The sequence below is a fragment of the Eleutherodactylus coqui genome, chromosome 2 (assembly GCF_035609145.1).
Source record: "Eleutherodactylus coqui strain aEleCoq1 chromosome 2, aEleCoq1.hap1, whole genome shotgun sequence".
In the NCBI taxonomy this organism is placed as follows: Eukaryota; Metazoa; Chordata; class Amphibia; order Anura; family Eleutherodactylidae; genus Eleutherodactylus; species Eleutherodactylus coqui.
This window is the reverse complement of record NC_089838.1, coordinates 275,634,324-275,657,820: the sequence shown is the minus strand read 5'-3', so window position 1 is coordinate 275,657,820 and position 23,497 is coordinate 275,634,324. Positions and strand designations below refer to the sequence as shown.

Here is a 23,497-nt window from a genome sequence, read left to right as displayed (position 1 = left end):
AAAACCAATGCATAATCCAGTGCTTTCTTTTCTTGCAACTCCCTTCTTTATATGCAGGTACTCCAAATATAGCAATACACTTGTAATATATTATGAAATATTCCCCCAAAGTGTCAAACGTTCAGTAATGTTTCATAAAAAGTCCAAGTGACAGTCCACTGTATTCTGTATCTACGTGGAGACACTGCTAGAAACGTTGTTATACGGAAGTCTTAGTACACTGATAGTCGTCCTTCTTTTCAAATCATCTTTCAGGATTTCTTTGGTACTGTAAAGGGGCAAGTGTAAGCCCTTATGAAACACAGTTTACAGATAGGGTAAGGTACTTTGGCTGAAGGGAACTGAATGGCTAGGGATGTTCTGGTTTCTACAGGAAGCCTCTCATGTGTTCATTCCACCTACTAATGTTGGCACTATTACGTTAGTAACAACTTGACTGAAGTAAGGTCACTGGTCTTCATAATTGTCATACAGGTAACATTTCACAGGATTTTGGAATTAGGACCTGTAGTTAAGACCTATCGTTTATAGAGGACCTGTTATGTCCTCCGACCACCAGCCTGGTCATTTTCCATCCCCCTCCCTGTTCACCCAGAATCACTCCAGGTACTTTCCTACTTTCCAAGCCTGATACTAATCAACTGTCAAGTTGGTGGTCCTCACTGCCCAGTAATAGTATCAATGGACGATGTGATGTTTGGTTGCAGTGGGCGGTGGCGACTGCCTGCTTGACACCAGTTGGGCTTCGGAAGTAAACAAAGCAATTGTGAGCAAAGAGGGATAAATGAAAAATAAAATCCCCTAAAGAATCAGTAGGGATGTGGCTGTATAGGTATGCAGCCAGTCCCGCTAGTCCGAGGATGTAACAGGTCCTCTTTAACTAAATTCAAGCTTGCATGTGCATTTTTCAGCTCTCTCCGGCAATGTTAAAGGAATTGTACCAAAATAGACTTTCATCGCCTATCCATAGAATTCTACCACCTCATTTTTCTCACTGACTGTTAAGTAATCTGTACTGTGATAGACTTGTGTTTATACACAACAGCCAATCAGAGCTGCGGTGGAAGGAAGAAAGGAAGAGACCAGCAGCCTAAACCAATTATGAGAAAGAGGTGTGTCTCCCTGAACCAATAAGAAGACAGGAGGTTTGTCTCAGACTATTGACATCCTTGTAGACACTGTAGATAAACTGTAGTCACAGATTACAACCCAACCATAGTGTAGCTGAGCTAAAAAGCAGCGAGAACTAAAATGAATGAATAGCAGGCACTAGAGGTGCAGCTAAAGCCTCATGGACCCTGATGCAAAAGTTCAGCATGGTTCTTCATCGTTGGGTCTAAGAAGGCCATCAATGCAACAAACTAGCATCCAGGGACATTGCTAGAATCTGAAAAGTAACATGCCCTGCAACCATCCATGTGCCATTCATAATACTGGTGTTTCTTCTATGATAGAGAGGCTTTTGGGCCCCCTAAGGCTCCAGGGCCCGGTAGCGACTGTTACCTCTGCACCCCCTATAGCAGTGGTGGCGAACCTATGGCACGCGTGCCAGAGGCGGCACGCAGAGCCCTCTCTGCTGAAACGCAGAGCCATTGGCCGCTCACCACGTTAGCGCCCCTAGCTTCGGACTGGGAGACCAGATACAGCAGGACGGACCAATGGCCCTGGCAGGTGAGATATGTCCCTAGCGGCATACTCCCCCACCTTTCCCTGAAGGTCTTCACTCTTTGCCTTTTCAGTGTCCCTGGCGCACTCCCTTTTTCACTGCAGTGGCAGCCCGGCATCTTTCCTGCCTGCTCCACGCCTGCAACGGGTCCCCCGCTGTCAGTCCCGGCGGATCGGCGCGCTCCCTTCTTCACTGTAGCGGCGGGCTGGCATATTCCATGCCTCCTGCGCCGCTGTCAGTGTCCGGCGGCGGGACTGGTCCCCCACTGTCAGTGTCCCCGCTGGGCCGGCGCGTGGGAGAGACATGTACAGCGGTGGCATGCAGGCTAACAGCGGGGAGGCCAGTGGCAGCGGGGGCACATGGCCATACACAGCCGGCATTGAGTGGGACAGCGGGGAGTACAGTGACAGCAGCCACAGTGGGAAGGGGGGCCCAGGAGCGCAGTCATGAGCGTGACAGGCTGGGAGTGCAGGGTCAGCAGCGGGGGTGGCAGGGAGTGCTGTGTCATGAGTGTGGGGGCACTTGCGTAACCCTGGAGGCCACGTAAAAAGCTTGGCACAGGCTGCTGCCAGAACCTGCTTGCAAGTAGCGAATCAGAAGCTAGGGGTGTGACAGGGGCGTCCCTGAATGGAAACCCTGTCACACCCCTAGCTTCCGGTGGTGACAAGATATACCATTACCGGAAGATGGGGTACGTATATGGGTGTCGGTGGGGAATGGGTGCTGTTACCGCTGGTGCCGCCGCGGGGAAGGGGCGCTGTTACCGCTGGGGCCGCCGCGGGGAAGGGGCGCTGTTACCACTGGGGCCGCCGCGGGGAAGGGGCGCTGTTACCGCTGGGGCCGCCGCGGGGAAGGGGCGCTGTTACCGCTGGGGCCGCCGCGGGGAAGGGGCGCTGTTACCGCTGGGGCCGCCGCGGGGAAGGGGCGCTGTTACCGCTGGGGCCACCGCGGGGTGTCCCTGTTACCGTTGGGGCCGCCGTGGGGTGTCCCTGTTACCGCTGGGGCCGCCGTGGGGTGTCCCTGTTACCGCTGGGGCCGCCGTGGGGTGTCCCTGTTACCGCTGGGGTATGTTTACACGTGGCAGTAACTACCGTGGCAAATTCCGCAGCATTTCCGCATCCAAAAAGCAGTCAAAAGCTGCTCCCTGTCCATTTTGAAGTGGCCCTGTCCTTTTTATAATGACGGGGGTGAAATCATACTCTGTGATAAGCCCCGCCCCCTGATGTGTTGGCAGTTTGCGATAAATAAGTGGGTTTTGAGTTGCAGTTTTGGCACTTGGTCTCTAAAAGGTTCGCCATTACTGCCCTATAGTTATGCCCCCGGCAGGCACCTATTTCCTGTAGACACTGACATACATATCATTTTTGAGCTTTTAACTGGGCCACTTTAATTGTTAGCAATTACATGGAGGTAAAAGAATTTTGGTCTCAGAGGTGCTGAGACAAGATGTTGTTGGATAATAGGTCTTCATCCCCAGGGTGTCAAGAGAGCTATTGTAATAGGAACAATGGGAAAAATAAAAGGAATGTGGCCAGACTGGATTGGTCGCAGGAAAAAATGGGTCATTGAAACAAAAAGCATGCAGACCAAAATCTGGACAGTTTATTTTAGAAAGGTTTACCCATGTTTTTCCTAGTTGTTAAAGCTGGATTCACAGAGCAATATTTGCTATGCTCAAACTTTCTATCCTGGGATTCTGTTTGAATAGTAGAAAATGATATTCAGAATGGAACCAATGGCTTTAATGAGTCAAATGGAGACCAGCGATGCAAATTTTGGTCTCCATTTCACATGGCTTCTATTTTTTCTCAATCGTTCTTGGAGGAGATAATGCTATTGTGTCCTCCAAAAATAATGCTTTGTGAACCCAGTTTAAGGTGCACTTGGAAATATTTAGAAGGGGCTAATCAGATTGTGACTCTACACTTTTAGTTGTGGAAATCAATGGAGACACTGGAGTTGCATGTTACAGAAAGTCCTATTAGTGGAGGAACAGAGTCCTATATGCCTTGGGTTGGTGGTGACACTTATGCCAGGGGTTCAGTCGGGGGATGGCATGCCTCAGCAGTCCTGGTTTTTGGGGTAACTGATGTGGACAAGTTTCATTACTTGCCACCAATTTGCACTCCTTGACTTATGAAATATCTCTAAAGGCCTGTGGAGTAAAAAGTGCTTTTTTTGTCCCTGCATAGTCACAATTTTGTTAGCCATGGATAAGAAAACGTGAAACATCTGTGAAAAACTTCTGATATCCCAACTTTTTGAACCCCCATGAATGAGTTGGCATATCAGAGGTGTAACTTGCAGTTCTTGGTCTCCAATGTAAAATCTGTATCAGGGATCTCATTTACTATGCGCCATTGATAATATTTGTGACCTTTTATGCAGTAAAGTGATCCTTGGGGGGATCTCAAGCACCAGGAGCCAGACTTTAATTTCAGCTGCCCCCTTGAAGCTTTTACATCATTGAATTATCCCAGCATGTGACTAAGTAAACAGATTCAGCAAATTAAGAAGATGTCTGTTGCTTCTAGACAAATAAATAACACTTTTCTACACTCTGTAAATATAGCAGAGAACATCCCAAACTAGCTGAGAGGGACATGAATGATGAGGCACCAGGAGCATTAATGCTGTCATGTAGGAACAGACAACATGAGTTATGACCCCCCACATTTCTCTGCTACTTGACTGCAACTTCTAGACTTCACAGTATGTTCCTGATGTGTTTCCATGACTAATCCTTCACTGTTTGAAAGTTGCACTTCATTTTTGGAGGTTCTAGGTCATTATGAGAACCTGTATTCATAGACACAGACTCATTGACAGTATTATGTCTGTGGACTGTAAGACTACAGCTTATAGTATTGATGATGAATACCCCCATGGTGTACATGAGAAGGAGATGGTAATATCACATTGTGTAGGGACAGGATTTATCTCTGTGGAAATCATTCACAACACAGTTATATTCCATTGTTTAGTATGGGAACATGTCAGGAGATTCGTGCTACTTGAACTTCAGACAGCACGAAAAATAGGCAGAACTTACATTACAGATGACTTGTTAGGGGGACTTGTTATTTGTATATCACCAACGTATTCCGCAGCACTTTCAGGTAATTTATTTTACCGACCTCGGAAGAGTGGAACGTTGAGTCAACCTTGAGCCGGCTACCTGAACTTTACGGGGATTGAACTCGCAACCTTCAGGTCGTAAACAATGGCATAAGCTTGCTGCCTTAACATTTTGCGCCACACAAAGTCCCCAACATGACTATGTTATACAATGAAACACTGTGACAGTTAAGCGGTTTGAAAAGGAATCAGAAGGGGTGAGGTCCCACCCGAACCAACCAAATAGACAGGTTCTTTACCTATACACATGCAAGGGGGATAATTTCTGGCCAAGCTAACCTTGTGCCCCAGAAGAATGTCATTTTTTATTATGATACACCTTTAAAGTAACATTGGTCCTCTTTGTTCTATAATAGCGGTCAGCGATTGGAGCATGTGTGATCTGGTACTGCCAAAACTGGGTGACCCCCTACATATAAAAGGTAGACTCCACATTGGAGTAGGGTTGAGTGTGGCACAGCAGAAAGTAATGCGCATTAAGGGAAGAGCAGTCCCTGTTTATGAGATTACCGTGTGGACTATCATGGCCTGGTGAACAAAGACTAGCTGCTACCAGACATACAGAAATCCGGTTACTTTTATTGGGCGAAAGCATTCTCTGATTAGCTGACCACTGTCATCTGAAGTCGTTGACACAACTTGTGGACATTTGCCTATCTTCTATTGCTGTTATTAAACTGCATTGTTCTTTATTAAACCCATTTATCTAACGTGTGTAGGAGTCTCCTAACTCTTGAAGGAGTTTGTCAGGGAACGAAGGATCACACATGGTGGATTTCCTCCTTCCTGATCCTGTCTTCACCCGGGAGATAACCTTAACAAAAGGTGTCTGGCCGTGGCTTATTACCCTTTGAGAAATTAGAACTCATGCATACTTGGCTGATCTGAGCGTGCAAGTGTTGGATGAAGGAGGTCAAGATGAAGAGCTGTCGTTCAAATGAGCAACGAGACCCTTTTAGTGGAGAGATAGGAAAGAGATAGACTTTGCACATTTTAGCTAACTCCAAATGAATAGATGCCATTAAAGCAGCACATGTGACTTCTATGGATCCCGGTTAAAATGGGTCATCACAATATGTTGTCCTCAACCACCTTTCCAGTGGGTGGTAACAACCTACTCCAAGATTCTTCAGTTCAGACACCACAATATTGTAGGTGTGTAGACAGTAGACAGATGACAAGTACCTTAGAATTGTGTGATATGATGTTACATCCTCATGGATTCCGCACTCCAAGCAGGACTATGTATCTAGGCACATATGGCCATCTACTGGGCACAAGAGAGAGATACTTACTGACTGGAGCTACGTTCTAAAAAGCAGAGGGAACCTCCTCACACTAGTCTTCAGAGACAGTAGGAACTTAGTATACCTATACGTTATTTTATATGAAAGTTAGGAGGAAGTGTACAGAAATCTGACCATGTATTTGTTAGATTGGAGTCTGATTTGGGCAGATTGTAGTTATGTACTATTTTGCCAATGTCTTTCAGATTTTTTTAGTAAGGAAGAAGCCAATCAAATGGAGTTTCTTCTTCCAAAACAACATTTCTTGCTAGACTTTAATAAGGCAATATACTGTAAAAATGAAGAAGAATGCGATATAAATTGGTAATAACTGCAAAATGTAAAAAAAAAAACATTGATCATATTTGTGGCCCAAAAAACTTCTAACAAACTTACACGTTAAAAAAGCTAAGCTATTTGCAAAACTGTTTAAACCATACATGAGTTTTCAAAAGATTTTTAGAACATCCCAGATTTTCATTAACTATTGTTCGGCTACTGTTTGCACCCAGTTTGCGCTCTATCAATTCAGTTTTCCATGTAGGTTTTTCCTATTTTTCAGCAGCCCTGCTGTTTGCAATCCACTTGTAGATGGGGTTGCCCCAAGCAGTCATTCTACCAGTACTGCACTGACTGGGACTTCCACCTCCACAAAAACCTTCTATAACAACAGTACTCCTAATTTCACAGGGCATCTCTTGTTATCCAGATATATCCTCTTTAATTCCTCCTGGCAGCAGCAAGGCACATGACTCTTAACTTGTGCCCTGCAAGGCAGCATCTGAATGCCTGCCCCCTGTTGCATGTATTAACTAGCAGAGTCCCCATATCCCTGTTACTAGAGTAGCCAAATGCCTAATGACAGGTAGTGGATTGCAAAGGTGCTGGAAGAGAGGCCTCTAGTGGCAGCGGCTTCAAAGCTTTTAGTGGTTCGTGTGGTTTTTCGTTCTACATAATAGTTCATTGCCTTTGGTAGCACATTCCCTGTTTACGCAGAAAGATATGCTGCCAACAACGATTTTGGTACTGCATTGAAAGGTTCAATTATAAGAGGTAGGCATTGCCTGTTCGCCCCCTTACTATTTGGTATGGCTTAATGTCACTTGCAGTACCTGGTACCCAGCCAGGAGAGGGAGCGGGCAGATGGGCAATCGGCGCTTGCAGATGCCAGTCTGATGAGTGCTGTAGCACTCTGCCAAAGGCCCCTCTCTGCCAGCTAGAGCCACGGCTAGGGAAAGGAGGCATGGTTCAGGCGCAGGGCGCCATGTTGAAGATACCGGGTATCGTTATTTTGTATTAGTCTCTTAGACTAGTTTTACATGGAATCTCCATCCCCAGTCGTGATGCGAATGCTGACACGACTAGCTTATCACTGCTAAGAAGATCGTCCGTTCGTGGCATTGGCCATTTGCAGGGGCAGTAGTGTGGGGCAGCCATTGAGAGACACAGAGATCACTGTGAACTCTGAACGATAATCGCCCCATGTAAATGGCCATAATTTCGAGCAAGGCTTGCTGGACTTAATGACGATATGTAAGTATGTAGAGTGTAAGGTAGTGTGTAAAATTGTTTATGATGTGCGAAACCCAGCTCTTCCCCGTCCAGTAACCCCGCGTAATTGTCTATTCTTTTCTTTCTCTGTACTGTGGATGTCCCGGACGGCACGCCATCGGGCATGTGCAGTACAGAATTTTTTCTAAATGTTTTGTTTTGCCGCGCCGTCGCGCAGTGACCATGCGGCTCCCGTGACTCTTCCATAATGTCAATTACGAAAGGCCCGCAGATCAAATGGCTTCCATTGACTTTAATGAAAGCCGTCTGGCCAGAATACGGGCTAAAATAGTGCATGCTGTGATTTTATTTGTGGCGCATTGTGTCCGCAAATAAAATCTGCATGTGTGCGTGGAACAGAGGAATCTCCACGCACATCTATGGGCAAATTAAGCAGCGGATTGCCCTCGCCGGTGACAAGCGCGGAATCCGCAATTCAATTTGCCCTGCGTGCAGGTGGCCTTAGAATGAAGGATGTATAATGGTGCAATGAGGCACATGGCCTAGAGTGTATATGGAATTGTAACACAGGAGAGAAACCCCTAGTTGGTGAGGATGATACTTAACGACCTCTGGACTTATGTGACATCAAAAGCATGTTTCATGCGTTCGTGAGTTCATGCTACAGGTTTAGTATGTAACATTAGGAATACATGAACCATGCTGTAGAGCAAGACAAGTTCATTTACTCAATATTACGTAAAGTGTATAAAAAACATCTCGCCTCTACCTCCGTTTATCATTGCTGTGTCATCCTGAACTTGTGTCACACCACCACCCACAACTGGTTACAAGATCACCCATCAAATGTTCATTCATTGGGTGATCAGCTGCATTTTCACACGATCAGGCAAACGAACGTTCATGCGAATATTCTTATGCAAAGATCAGGCTGTATAAAGCAGGGATCCCCAACTCCAGTCCTTAGGGACCACCAACAGGTCATGTTTTCAGGATATCCTATAGTAAGAACACCTGTGGCAATGTCTGAGGCACCAACAATAATTACATCAGCTGTACAATACTGAGGAAATCCTGAAAACATGACCTGTTGGGGGTCCCTGAGGACTAGAGTTGGGGAACACTGGTATAAAAGACCCAAGGTGACTGCCAACCTCACCCCGAACCCAGGCTGATCACACCTACTAAAAAGGGAGATACTTGGCCAACAGATATATACTAGAGAATTTCTGATAGTGCAGTTGTTACTTTCTTTACTTTAACCATCTTTGTTAGATGAGGTGACAGGCTTTTTTAGGTCTATGTTTTTGGCAATACTAGACACAAATTCCTTATTCTTGTTATATAAGTTATTTCTGCTCCATGTATCTGATTTACTAAAATAGCATCAAAGAACAAAACTGAATTGTACTATGGGAACAGAAGAGCTGCTGGATTACCCAATTTGTGTGCAACATAAACAGAGAGTAATGAGTGTCATAATGCTAATTATCAGAAGTGTTCTGGGAAAGTGCTATTTTTGGGCCCTGACAAGCTTGAGTCTGTCGCCTTGCATGATGAGGATGGCAGCATTCACATACACACCCTGTATAGTACTAAATGTCACTGGGTGCATGGGAATTAAAACTGGTTTGGATGGATCTAACTCCCAAATTATATAACCTGGAATTTAAAGATCAATTTCACTACAGCAATTGTATACATCGAGTATAATTAGCATTATCTACATGTTCAGAATCCTTTTTTTATTGAATTATAGAATGGTAGAGTTGGAAGGGACCTCCAGGGTCATCAGGTCCAGCCCCCTGCTCAGTGTTGGATTCACTAAATCATCCCAGACAGATATTTTTCCATCCTTTGAACACTTTCATTGAAGGAGAACTCCCCACCTCCCGTGGTAACCTGTTCCACTTATTGATCACCCTCACTGTCAGAGAGTTTTTTCTAATATCTAATTTGTGTCTCCTCCATTTCAGTTTCATCCCATTGCTTCTAGTCTTTCCTTGTACAAATGAGAATAGGATTGATCCCTCTGCACTGTAACAGCCCTTCAGATATTTGTAGACAGCTATTAAGTCTCCTCTCAGCCTTCTTTTCTCATAGGACATGGTTTGCAAACCACTCACCATCCGGATAGCTCTTCTTTGAACTTGCTCCAGTTTGTCAATATCTCTTTTAAATTTGGATGCCCAGAACTGGACACAGTATTCAAGATGAGGTCTGACTAAGGAGGAGTAGATGGGGATAATGACCTCACATGATCTAGACTCTGTGCTTCTCTTAATACATTTCAGAATTGTGTTTGCCTTTTTTGCTGCTGCATCACATTGTTGACTCATGTTCAGTCTATGATCTATCAGTATACCTTTTTCCCATGTGCTGCTGCTTAACCCAATTCATCCAATTCTTTAAGTGCTTTTTTCATTTTTCTTGCCCAGATGTAGGGCTTTGCAACTCTCCTTGTTAAATACCATTCTGTTACTCGCCGCCCACTGTTCAAGCTTTTCTTTTTGAATACTCTCTCTCTTCCCTAGTGTTAGCTATCCTGCCTACCTTTGTGTCGTCTGAAAATGTGATCAGTTTCCCATCAATTACCTCTTCCAGATCATTTATAAAAGTGTTGAACAACACTGGGCCTAGGACAGAGCCTTATGGTACCCCACTTGATACATTCTTCCACTTGGATGTACAGTCATTTATGACCACTCTTTGAGTACGATCACTCAGCCAGTTGTGAATCCACCTAGCAGTTGCCTTGTCAATCGCATATTTGGTCATTTTTTCATTAATTATAGTATGAGATACATTGTCAAATGCTTTACTAAAGTCAAGATACACTATATCTACAGCATTTCCCGGATCAACACAGTCAATACAGTCGGTGATTCTGTCACAGAAGGAAATTAGATTCGTCTGGCATGACTTGTTTGTTACAAACCCATGCTGGCTCTGGTTAAAAGAGGAAAACATGCTGTTTAATTATTTGCTCAAAGATCTTTCCCAGTATAGAAGTCAGACTTACAGGCCTATAGTTTCCTTTGTTACAGGAGGAGAGAAGGGAGAGGGGGGGGGAATATGATGGATACCTTTATATATGTTACAGGAGAAGAGAGGGGAAATGATGGAAACCTTTATATATGTTACAGGAAAAGAGAATGGAGAGGGGGACATGATGGAAACCTTTATGTAGGTACAGGAGGAAAGAAGGGAGAGAGGGAACATGATGGAAAATTTTATATATATATATTACAGGAGGAGAGAAAGGGAACATGATAGAAACCTCTTATATATGTTGTATGGGGAAAGAAGGATTAAGGGGGGGGGCATGATGGAAACCTTTATATATGTTACGGGAAAAAAGGTGGGGGAGTGGGACATGACGCACAAAGTAATAGAAATGAGGATGGAGAGGTGGGAGGGGTTAGTACAGTTACAACTGGCAAAATTGTTAATAGGGATACAGTTGAAATAAAAAATAACCAAAGCCTTCTAAACTGTATGGTTACTAATGCTAGAAGTCTGACCAATAAGATTGACGAACTGGAAGTAATAATGTCTGAGGAAAGCTATGACATAGAGGGAATAACTGAGACCTGGTTAGATGAAAGCTGTGACTGGGCAGTGAATTTACAGGGTTTTAGTTTGTTCAGAAAGGATCATAAAAAATAGTAAGGGGAGGGGTTTGTCTTTATGTAAAATTCTGTTTAAAGCAAACATTAGGGGAAGATATATGTGAGAGAGATGAACATATGGAGTCTGTATGGATAGAAATGTGTGTAAGAAAAAAAAATAATAAAATCATTATAGGAGTTCTCTACAGACCACCAAATATAACAGAAGGCAATGAAAATCTATTTCTGAGGCAAATAGATGAAGCAGCAAATCACAATGAGGTAATTATTATGAGGGCCATTAAATATCCGGATATAAACTGGGAAGCTGAAACCTGCAGATCTCATAAAGGTAACAAGTTTCTGTCAAAACCAAACCCAACTTGTACGGGACCCAACTAGAGGGACGGCCATTTTGGACTTAATATTTATCAAAAGACATAAATTAAATAAAATGGGTGCAGGAAGTTGGGCATCTGGGAAATAGTGACCATAATATACATTTTCACTTGTCTTTCAATAGGAAGTTTTATTGGTGAGCTGCAAAAATACGACACTTTAGGAAGGCAAAGTTCAATCAACTCAGAGATGCCCTTAACCATATTGACTGGGATAATCTCATCAAAAATAAGACTATAGACAATAAATGGGAAATATTTAAAACCATCTTAGCTAGAGATGAGCGAGCACCCAAATGCTTGGGTCTGCATTATTCGAGTCGAGCTTTTCGTAAAATTCGTGAGCTCTACTCGAGTAACGAACCCCATTGACTACAATGGGAGACGCTGGGTCCAGAGCTTTTTTTTCTCTCTCTCTGCCAGCCAGCCAGCCAAAAAATTTGCCATTGGCGAGCGCTGTGGAGGGGCCGAAACAGGCACGTCACAGCGGGAAGGAGCCAAAAACTGGGGCAGAGTCGAACATGGTGTGATGCTCGTTCGAGTAACGAGCACCATCAAGTATGCTAATACTCGAACGAGCATCAAGATCGGCCGAGTACGTTCGCTCAACTCTAATCTTAATCCTTTAAGGACGTGGTCTTATTTTGTTTTTTTCCCCCTTTTAAAAATACACAACTCTTTTATGACATAGATTTCCGAGGGCTTGTTTTTTTGTGGGATGAGTGGTATTTTTCAATGATACTATATAATGTAACATGTAATGTACTGAAAAACCTTTCAAAAATTCTTAAGTGGAGTGAAATGTAGAAAAAAAACCGAATTTTTCCATTATTTGGGTGTGTTTTGTTTCTGCGGTGTACATGCTGCAACGATAATGACATGATAACTTTTGCTATACTTTTAAGAAGACAGCGATGGAAGCATTAAAAAACTATAAAGAAAACAGTAAATTATGTAAAAAGCAAATAAAAGCAGCAAAAGGTCGATACAAAGAGACTTAAGAAGGGCAAATCCATCTTTAAAAGATTAAAATAGACCAATCGCCAGTTCCTGATGGCATACACCCTCGGGTTCTAAGGGAATTAAAGTAATGTGATAGACAGACCATTTTTTCTTATATTTAAGGACTTTATAGTGGTGGGTCTTTTCCACTGCAATGGCGGATAGCAAATGCGGTGCCTATATTCAAAAAGGGATCAAAAATTGACGCAGGAAACTATAAGCTGGTAAGTCTAACTTCTATTGTGGGTAAAATGTTTGAAGGGTTTCTAAGAGATGTTATTCTAGAGTATCTCAATGAAATTATCTATATAACTCTATATCAGCACGGGTTTATGAGGGATCGCCCTTGTCAAACAAATATAATCAGCTTCTACGAGGAGGTAAGTTCTAGACTAGACCGGGGAAAGTCACTGGATCTTGTGTATTTGGACTTTTCCAAAGTGTTTGATACTATGCTGCGTAAAAGGTTGGTATATAAAATGAGAATACTTGGTCTGGGTGAGAATGTCTGTAAGTGGGTAAGTAACTGGCTCAGTGATAGAAAGCAGATGGTGGTTATTAATGGTACACACTCTGATTGGGTCACCGTTACTAGTGGGATACCATAAGAGTCGGTTTTGGCCCATTATTTTTTTACGTAAGATTATGCACATGGGCAGGGAAATACATGTCACCATTACACACTAAATGGGAAACAACTGGGCAAAGCTGACATGGAAAAGACATGCAAAACTGACATGGGGATTTTAATTAACTGTAAGCTTAACTGGAGCAACCAGTGTCAGGCAGCTGCTGCCACAGTAAATGGAATCATGTGGTGCATCAAAAGAGGTCTAGGGGCACAAGATGAGAATATTGTTCTTCCTCTTTATAAGTCACTGATCAGTCAACACTTAGAATATCATATATAAGTTTTGGGCCCCGATACTCAAAAAGGACATATCAGAGTTTGAGCGGGTACAAAAGCGGGCAACTAAGTCAATAAATGGAATGGACAGACTACAATACCCAAAGAGGTTATGAAAATTGGGTTATTTAGTTTAGCAAAAAGATGGCTGAGGGGCGAGCTAATAACTATGTATAAATATATCAGGGGACAATACAGAGATCTCTCCCACGATTTGCATAATTGCACAAGGAAAGACTAGAAGGAATAAGATGAAACTGAAAGGGAGGAGACACAGATTAGACATTAGAAGACACTTTCTGACAGTGATCAATGAGTGGAACAGGTTCCCACGGGAGGTGGTGACTTCTACTTCAATGTAAGTAGTCAAAGAAAGGCTGGACAAATATCTGTCTGGGATGATTTAGTGATCCTGCATTGAGCAGGGGGCTGAACCCGATGATCCTGGAGGTCCCTTTCAATTCTACCATTCTAGGATTCTATGATCTCTTTATACCCAGGACTGTGACTGTAACAACGGGGCGCCCTCTATGTCTAGAGGAAAAAAGGGTTTCTATACCAACATAGAAGGGGGTTCTTTACTGTAAGAGCAGTGAGACTATGGAACTATCTGCCTGAGGAAATGATTATGGCAAACTCTCTAATAGAGTACAAGAGGGACCTGGACGCCATTCGTGAGTGTTACAATATTACATTTTACAGTTACTGATTACTTCGGAAGGGTCGGTGATCCAGGGATTATTCTGATTGCCAGACTAGAGTTGGGAAGGAATTACTTTCCCCTAAAATTGAGAAAATTGGCTTCTACCTCATTGGGTTTTTTGCCTTCCTCTGGATCAACATTGGAAGGTAATAGGCTGAACTGGATAGGCAAATCTTTTTTTTCAGCCTTACATACTATGGTACATGTGACAGATATGTTTTAGATTCCTCCCAAGAAGCAAGAAAAAATTCACCAAACAACATGTAAAGTACTTACCCGCTCACACTCCACCTGGGATCCTTGATGTCAGGCACCGCAACTAGGTCCCAACAATACCACTATGACAGATGCCAGGTGGTGTGTGTGTCTATTTGGCTCAAACTAGAACTTGTTCTTTTTCACTTTTACCTCTCAAATGTAGCAAATCAAACAATAAAAAGTGGTATCATCTACTTAAAATAGCCATACTCAACCTATTGTATGGACTAATTCAACAATTTGGGCCAAGTGGTGAGCCTATCATGGGGTTAACAAAGTTCCGTACAATTGAAAGCGTACAATTTTCCAAAATGTCTCTATAGCTCAGAGGGGACCAGAGTTGGGAAATTGTAGTAGTAGGATACCTTTGTATTGGCTAACTGAGTAAATTACAGATGCAATCTTTCATGACATGTTAAGTCTCTTTCTGAGGCGTTGTATGACCACATAATGAGTGAGGATGAAACCTAAGATGTCTCAAAAGCTGGCATCTGTAATCTGCCCGGAGAATAAAAAGGTATCATAAAACCAGCCGCGAGCTCGAATTCCTAGGGACCAGAGAGTATAATTTTGAGGGCCCATACTCCATTTACTTAGAGCATGTGCATATTTGTTTTTAGATTAATCGTAATCCTTTTTATCATTGTTCATACAAGACAGATCATCAGTAAAGTCTAATCGATTATCAGTGAATCACCCCCCCCCAAGTGGCAAGTGATTAGCTCAAAATGTAGATACTTTGTCTAAACCAATGGACGTCTGCCTTTCTTTGGACCTCATATTAATGAGTCGTAACTATTAATTATTTAACATGTTGGGAAATGTCTTTTGTGATATTGAGACATTTGTACTTTCTTCTACATAGTCCAATGCTCTCCTAGTTGGAAACCAAGTTGTGTATGGCAGCATTACTTTGAAAGACATTTATAAGCCGATTGGTCACTTTATTAGCGACCCACATCTAGTAGCGTGTTGGACCTCCTTTAACCTTTAGAATCGCAGAAACTTATGGCATAGATACTACTAGGTGCTGAAAGCATTCTGCAGGAATACCAGTCCATGGCACAGGAGAACTTCTGGAAGTTTCTGCAAATTTCCGTATTTTTCGCTTTATAAGACACACCGGATGATAAGACGCACCTAGGTGAAGATAGGGAAAAAATTGTTTGAACTCACCCAGGGATTTTAGTTGACAGTGCAGGTCGATAGCACCGGGCGACGAAGGGCCACTTCTATGCCTTTACTTTCTCTTTTACAGAAGTAGCAGAGCTCTGAGACAGCGGAACTCCGTAACAGCAGCGCTCGTGTACAGCAGGAGGAAGGGAAGAAGCCAATTGGTGGAGCAGCAGTAGTTCCCACCGGGGCTCACCACCAAATCAGCTGTATATACGGGCGGTAGTGCAGAGGAGAGAGAACTCCTAACTGATTGTGCATTTGTTTGCGCGGCAACGATTTAGTTCGCACGATCTCGTGTTAAACTTGCGATCGTGCAAACAAACGCCCGATCACGATGACCAGTTTGTATTTTGGCACGTTCGCTTTATAGGACACAGTGGTGGGGTGGTGGGATCAAGGTGGTGGGATGGAGGCGCGCCGATGATGCAGTTTGTGGTGGGATGGAGGGGCGCCGATGATGCAGTTTGTGGTGGGATGGAGGGGCGCCGATGATGCAGTTTGTGGTGGGATGGAGGGGCGCCGATGATGCAGTTTGTGGTGGGATGGAGGGGCGCCGATGATGCAGTTTGCGGTGGGTTGGAGGGGCGCCGATGATGCAGTTTGTGGTGGGATGGAGGGGTGCCAATGATGCAGTTTGTGGTGGGATGGAGGGGCGCCAATGATGCAGTTTGTGGTGGGATGGAGGGGTGGCGATGATGCAGTTTCACCTGAGCCCCAAAAGCGGCAAAGAGGTGAGTATTTTTTTATTTTTTACACGTTAGGGGTGATTTTCAGGGAAGGGCTTATATTTAAAGCCCTTCCCCAAAAATCACTGCACGCAGCCCATTGCTTTCAATGGGGCCACCGGCAGCAGTGGCGGCCCCATTAAAAGCAATAATGCATGGACCTCACTCTAGTATAAACCAACCCTAGGCTTATACTTGAATCAACCAGTTTTTCCAGTTTTTGTGGGTAAAACTTGGTGCCTCGGCTTATACTCGAGTATATACGGTATATAAACTTGGTATAGTAGTAATCGTACTGACTAGAGATGAGCGCGTATACTCGCTAAGGCACATTACTCGAGCAAGTAGTGCCTTAGCCGAGTATCTCCCCGCTCGTCTCTAAAGATTCGGGGTATACTCACTCATCTCTAGTACTGACCCATAGAATAAAGTTATCAGGTCATTTTTCTTGCAGCATGTACGCTGTAAAAACAAGACGCACCCAGATATGGCAGAACTCGGTTTTTTTCCCCATTTCTCTCTACTTAAAGGGGTTGTCTCGCGAAATCAAGTGGGGTTATACATTTCTGTATGGCCATATTAATGCACTTTGTAATATACATCGTGCATTAAATATGAGCCATACAGAAGTTATTCACTTACCTGCTCCGTTGCTAGCGTCCCCGTTGCCATGGTTCCGTCTAACTTCGGTGTCTTCTTGCTTTTTTAGACGCGCTTGCGCAGATCCGTCTTCTCCCTTCGGCTGGTCTTGGAAGCATCGGCGTTTTGGCTCCGCCCCCTTGTACGCGTCATCGCGTAGCTCCGCCCCCGTCACGTGCCGATTCCAGCCAATCAGGAGGCTGGAACCGGCATACGTCATGGGGCGGAGCTACGCGATGACGCGTACAAGGGGGCGGAGCCAAAACGCCGATGCTTCCAAGACCAGCCGAAGGGAGAAGACGGATCTGCGCAAGCGCGTCTAAAAAAGCAAGAAGACACCGAAGTTAGACGGAACCATGGCAACGGGGACGCTAGCAACGGAGCAGGTAAGTGAATAACTTCTGTATGGCTCATATTTAATGCACGATGTATATTACAAAGTGCATTAATATGGCCATACAGAAGTGCATAGACCCACTTGCTTTCGCGAGACAACCCCTTTAAGAATTTTTTTTTAAGTTTTTCAGTACATTATATGGTACATCATATAGTACCATTGAAAAATACAACTCGTCCTGCAAAAAACAAGCCCTCAGGCATCTATGTGTTGGATAAATAAAAGAATTCCGATTTCTTAAAAGGGGGGAGAAAAAAATGAAAACAGAAAAAAAAAAAGGCCCGCGTCCATAAGAGGTTAAACTGAACAATTAGCGAACGAGCCATTGATGATTTTCATGCTTGCATGAAATTAAAAATGAACAATAAGCAAATTAATTCTCGTTTATCGTTGAGTTGTTGGCCGTGTTTATACTGAACCGTTTTCGTTCCATTTCGAATTATCCAACGATTTTTTGGAACGCTAATAATCGTTGTGTGTAATAGCACCTTTACACAACGCTGACCCCTACATAGCCGCTCCATGACAAAGTTTAGTCAAGGTGATAACATTCCCGGTCTTCAAACAAACCGTTCTCATAAAAGGTGAGTCTTAAGGTACACACTGTCCCGTCAGGTTTCGCATAAGCAACCAAATGACTGGAACCAACTTTATCTTGGTTGTTCTTCAGACATTTCAAGTCCCCTTCCCAGATTGCGTCAATCATTGACCCATTTCCTGTGTGTGAATCTACACTGATGCTTATTATTCATGTTGACTAAGCCAAAAGTAGATACACAGAGAGTAGATTTCTGGAATACCAGTAGACGGTGCAAAGTTTACCTTAAGAACCGCACCTGTCTGCTGAACTCAGGTCAAGGGAGGAACTCAGCTTATTTCACCCACAGAGATCTTCGCCTGAAAGTCATAGAAAAATGCAAAACCCACCTACAATAACAAACCTAGAATTAATTCAATAACAGTGGAATATACTGTAAGTTATATATGTATTAATTGTGGGTTATTAGCATACCTGTAACCAGGAAGGAGGGTATGAGGCTGATGTGTGTATGTGGGAAGAGCCATAGTTTTAGGTAGAGCCTTGTGTGCAGCAGAAATGCTCTCAAGCACAACCTATAACTAGGAAGATATGAGACTGAAGGTTGTGAGTTCAATCCCTGCATGGTTCAGGTAGCCAGCTCAAGGTTGACTCAGCCTTCCATCCTTCCGAGGTTGGTAAAAGGAGTACCCAGCTTGCTGGGGAGGGGGAGTAATAAATAAATTACCTGAAAGTGGAATAATAAGTTGGCACTATATAAATACCAAGATTATATTATTAGATAGAAGAACCTCGAGGGAACATGGAGGTGGGAGCCATAGTCAGCAAATTTGCTGCAACGTAGTGAACAAAGAGCCTGCTACATGTTCCAGGCTGCAAAAAGAGGACCCATCGGCATTCATAGCTTCCTTACATAGGGTGTGCGTAGGTTCCCAGTGTCTGCCATGTTTCACATGACCAGTTGTAAGAGGAAAAGCGTGTTGGGATTGAATGCCCACCCAAGTATAATAAGGGGAGAAAAGTATTTTCATTTAAGTAAAGTTTGTTTGAAAACCGCCATGTGGTATCAAAAACAGTCTGGTACAGTGTCCTGCATGGTCCCAGGGCAACGGATGGTTCTATGTCAAATACGCACCAGTAAAGATGAGGATGGGGTAACTGGATCTACACAAGGAGGCAAGGTCCTCTTGGATCCTCAGAAAGTAGTACTCATCATCGTAGGGGTATGGATCTCCTCACTGGTCCCGTGTCTCAAGAAATCCCAACTGGTTATCATTCTAAAACCGATCCACCCACCATTATCAACAAAAAAAGGTCTGGTTGCATCGATACCACACAACTGAATGGTACTGTTCAACAGTGTGCTGACAAAACAGCAGCCCCTCTAAGGCTATGCTCACACCAGCTAACCTAAACAATGGGAAATCTAAGGCTGAGTTCACACGGGACGGATTTCCAGCGGAATTCTCGTGAATTGGCTGCACAGAGGAGAGAGGCCGCTGCAGGAAAAAAAAAAAAAAAAAGAATTCACATGCTGTGTATTTAATTTCTGCGCCGCATGGCCGTTTCCGCACGGTTTGGCTGTAACGAATTGGCCGCAGCATGTGGACAAGATTTTTACAAAATCTCGTCCACTTTGCTGGCTAATCCCGGGATTAGGAACTCCGTGCGGAATTTCCGTGCAGACAATCCACACGAAAATTCCGCAGCAAATTCCTCCCTTTTGAACCCAGCCTTACAGCTCCTGGATTCCACGAAGGACACCATCTGGTCAATTGCAATCCCAGTCCTGTTCTATTTATGCAAAAAGGGACTAATTCAGTTAGCAACCATAAAGGATGCCACATTTGTAAAGCAGCAAAAAAAGTCTCACCTCGTCTTATCCACTTCAGCTTGCAGCATATATTTCACATGTAGGAGTATACCCACATACTTCATTAACCACTCGATCCGGTGGTATTTATACGTAAAGCAGAATCAAACAGGTGGGAACTTGAAGTGCCGTGAATAAAAACTCCTTTTATTGTAATCTGTGCATGTAAAAATCACAGGTCCAGAGGACTAGTTTCAGCTCCTCATGAGCCTTGATCGCCATGAGGAGCTGAAACTAGTCCTCTGGACCTGTGATTTTTACATGCACAGATTACAATAAAAGGAGTTTTTATTCACGGCACTTCAAGTTCCCACCTGTTTGATTCTGCCTTACGCATAAAGGATGCCGTTTACATTCAACAGGTAGGAAAAATATCCCAATTAGGATGGTTTCACATCTGCATTAGAACTTCCAATTGAAGGTTCTGCTGCAAATCTGGCACAAAATACTGCGCTTTTTCTTTCGGTTTAAAGCCAGCTAGCTTAACTGAAAGCAAACAGACCCCTCTATAGTAACTGGAGTCCATTTGGCACTATTCGATTCAGTCCTGAAACAGAGTCATTCGTCCATGGGTTTTCCTCTTTCCTGTTCCAAAAATGGAGTAGTAAAATAGAACCCCGACGCAAGTGTGAAAACACCCTTATCTAAATATCTGATATGCATGAGTAGAAACAGAAGGCAAATCGATTCGGAGGAAGTTGGATAAATAGATAAAGTACGTTTATTTCGATCTGGATGATGAACAGTGAATGCAAACACTTGATTATCTCTACATTTCCTCCAATCTGGAAATACCATTGATTAGCAATCTTGGTTATGCAGCCTCATCAGCACCTTCCTTTGAACATTGTGCCATTTTAACCAGTTCTTAGAATTCACCATAACAATCTAAAGCCCCATTTACCCACAACGATTATTGCTCATAAATTCGTCCAAACAACAGCTTTTGAGCGACAGCCGTTGCGGGTAAATGCCTGCCCATCGTGCACTTTTCGTTTATCGCTGACTTTAAGTCAGCATAAAATCCTCGTCCCTGATGACAGGGACAGCAGGCTGTGTTCTCCGCAGGCAGCGCTGATAGCATTGTATGAAGCCAGCAGCAGAACAAAGCAGATGTATTTAGGGAACGGACCACCCGCTGTTCTCTAAATACATGCAAATTAAGCTAGTTAGCTACTAATGGGCTGATTAGCCCATTAGCTAATGCAAAATGATCACTCCAAACTGTCAGTTTCTGACTAATTTTGAGCGATCATCTTTGCGTATAAATGGGGCTTAAGAAATGTCCAACAGTTGGAATAGATTGTACTTTGCATGTCCTAAGTGACCTAGACAGTGTAGGATGGGACCACACCTTTAAGTCCAGGCAGCCGAGACACTTTTCTATAGTACGTAATTACATTGCTGTAGGGAAATTCTGCAGACGTTGGCCCATGCTCCACTCACTGATTAATCACAGATCACACACAGGAAGGATGGAGCTACTGCATTACTACATAGCCCACACAAAGCTATCGACTTGTGATCAGCCTCCGGCTTCTGCCAACGAATACCCAGTCATTTGGGGTTTCTTTTGGTCTGCAGACGGCAATTTCCCGCAAGGGGCTATTCTAGTTTATTGTGACATCCCAATACATATGTGCACCATCACTCTGAGGGGGCTGCTAGACGGAACAATTTTCCTTCAAATGAGCAAAAGTGAACAATAATCGTCCGGTCTAAACGCGAGCCAATGTCTGAACGACAAATGAGAATTGGTCACTTTTCATTCACCATGCATTTTATACAGGCATAAAAATCATTGCCGGCGTGCTCGCTTATCGTTCAGTTTAAGCAGCGCCCGTTGAGACGTTCTCATTCACTTATACAGCGAATGTGGAAGACTGTACAATTTGGAACGAGCCCATGATGGATTTGCCTGCCGTAAGGCATGATGAAAGCCAGATAGACGCGGCCATCCCAGACTTAGAACTGATCTTCTTCGCATTTTTCTGTTCCTATGACCGAACAGAAATACAAAAAGCTAAATGTGAATGCAGCGTAAGTTGGCACACTACACTTGTCTGTGCACTTGCTTGGCACTCCCCCCCCCCCCTCCCCCCCCCAAAAAAAGTTACTTTCAAAGTCATATTGGTCGACCAGAGCGCCAAAAGATTTTTTGGTGCGACCAGTCTTGGACACAATAATAAATCCATAGTACAATATTGCCCTTAAGGCTAGTTTCACACGAGCGAACGTGATATTGGGCCGTGAGACTCAGCCCTAAATTGCACTCAGGAACATGCGATATCTCCACACATATTATATTCCACAACACTTTTGCTCGATTCGCAACCTGATTGGTTTGGGTTGGGTGATTAATAGTGATTGGTTGTTTGGGTTGGGTCGAGCAGAAGTGTTGTGGAATATAAAAATATGCTATCCCCATGGATGCAAGACGATTTTGTGTTTAGTGATTGTTTTCAGGGGGGGGGGGGGGGGGGGGGCGGGCACCTCGCATCATTCATTGCATTTTCCAGCTCCGTTGAAAACAATAGGGATTAACCAAAGATAGGACGTGCTGCAACGTTTTTCAAAAGAATGGGGTTCATATTCGTGATTTTCTTGGCCGTGTGAAAGCAGTCCAACAAAGACAACCAAGATTATGGTGAGATTAAAGGTGTCCAGCTGCTTTCACAGCTGCGTTGGGGTTCCCGTTTTCCTGCTCTGGTCGGGGAGCAGGAAAAGGAGAATCCCCTGGCTGAATGGATCCATCTTCGAACGGAACAGAACAGCGCTGCACGGACCCCATTAGCTATAATGGAGTCCTTTTGGTTTCCGCTCAGCTGCCAGGTATTTTACCAGAAGTAAAAGTGCTGCATGCAGTGCTGTTTTCCGGAATTTTGTGCCGGATCTGCGCTGGAACCTCCGAATGCAGATGTGAAGGCAGCCTTAACCAGGGACAAAAATGCTAAATTACAGCAAACAAGCCATACACCCCTCATCCAATCTCCTGCCGCTTTCCACTTCCTGCTGCAGCGATGACATCACCAACACCGACAGTGATTAGCTGCAGCAGCCTTTGTCGTGATGTCATCAATGCTGCAGCAGTAAAAGAAGAACAGCAGTTGGACCTGGCACTGGCAGGAAGGGAGTGGCAAGGGGAATAGGGTGCAGTATGACTTCTTTTATGTTTGTACAGCTTGATGAGCAGCTTTGTCATATTTATTTTTTGTGTGTGTCCAGCAAGCCCTTCACATGTGGCGTATGCGCTGTGGGCTCTCCTAGATGGTGCACATTAGCCACGTTATTAAAAGCTCCCAAGTGCATGGAGCTGAACTGCAATACTACGGAGTATTGCAGTTCCTCTTGGAGAAACCCCTTTAGGGTATGTTCACACAGGGCAGATACAATTTATATTCTCTACCATGCATTTGCATGCACAGAATGTGCCTAGCATATTTCAGTAGCAGCAGAGTGGTTGGCATTTACATAAAAAGTTACTTTTAGGATATCCCTCTGTTAATACCAGCAGCCGGATCTCCCCAGGAGGGCAGCAGGAGGTTAACTGTTGTGTGCCATGACGGATGCAATGATCCTGCCGTGGGTGAGTCACGCTGGCGTGTGACAGAGTACAGAGGAATGTGGCTTTCATATCTAGGCATGTATAGAACCCGAATCCACGTGGG

At 43.9% G+C, this 23,497-nt stretch overlaps 1 protein-coding gene across 1 annotated transcript in view; it reads right to left on the bottom strand.

The window, feature by feature from the left end:
• The window catches only part of FAM136A (family with sequence similarity 136 member A), a 123,232-nt gene that overhangs the window by 88,662 nt on the left and 11,073 nt on the right, over positions 1-23,497 (bottom strand). The window lies entirely within an intron of this gene.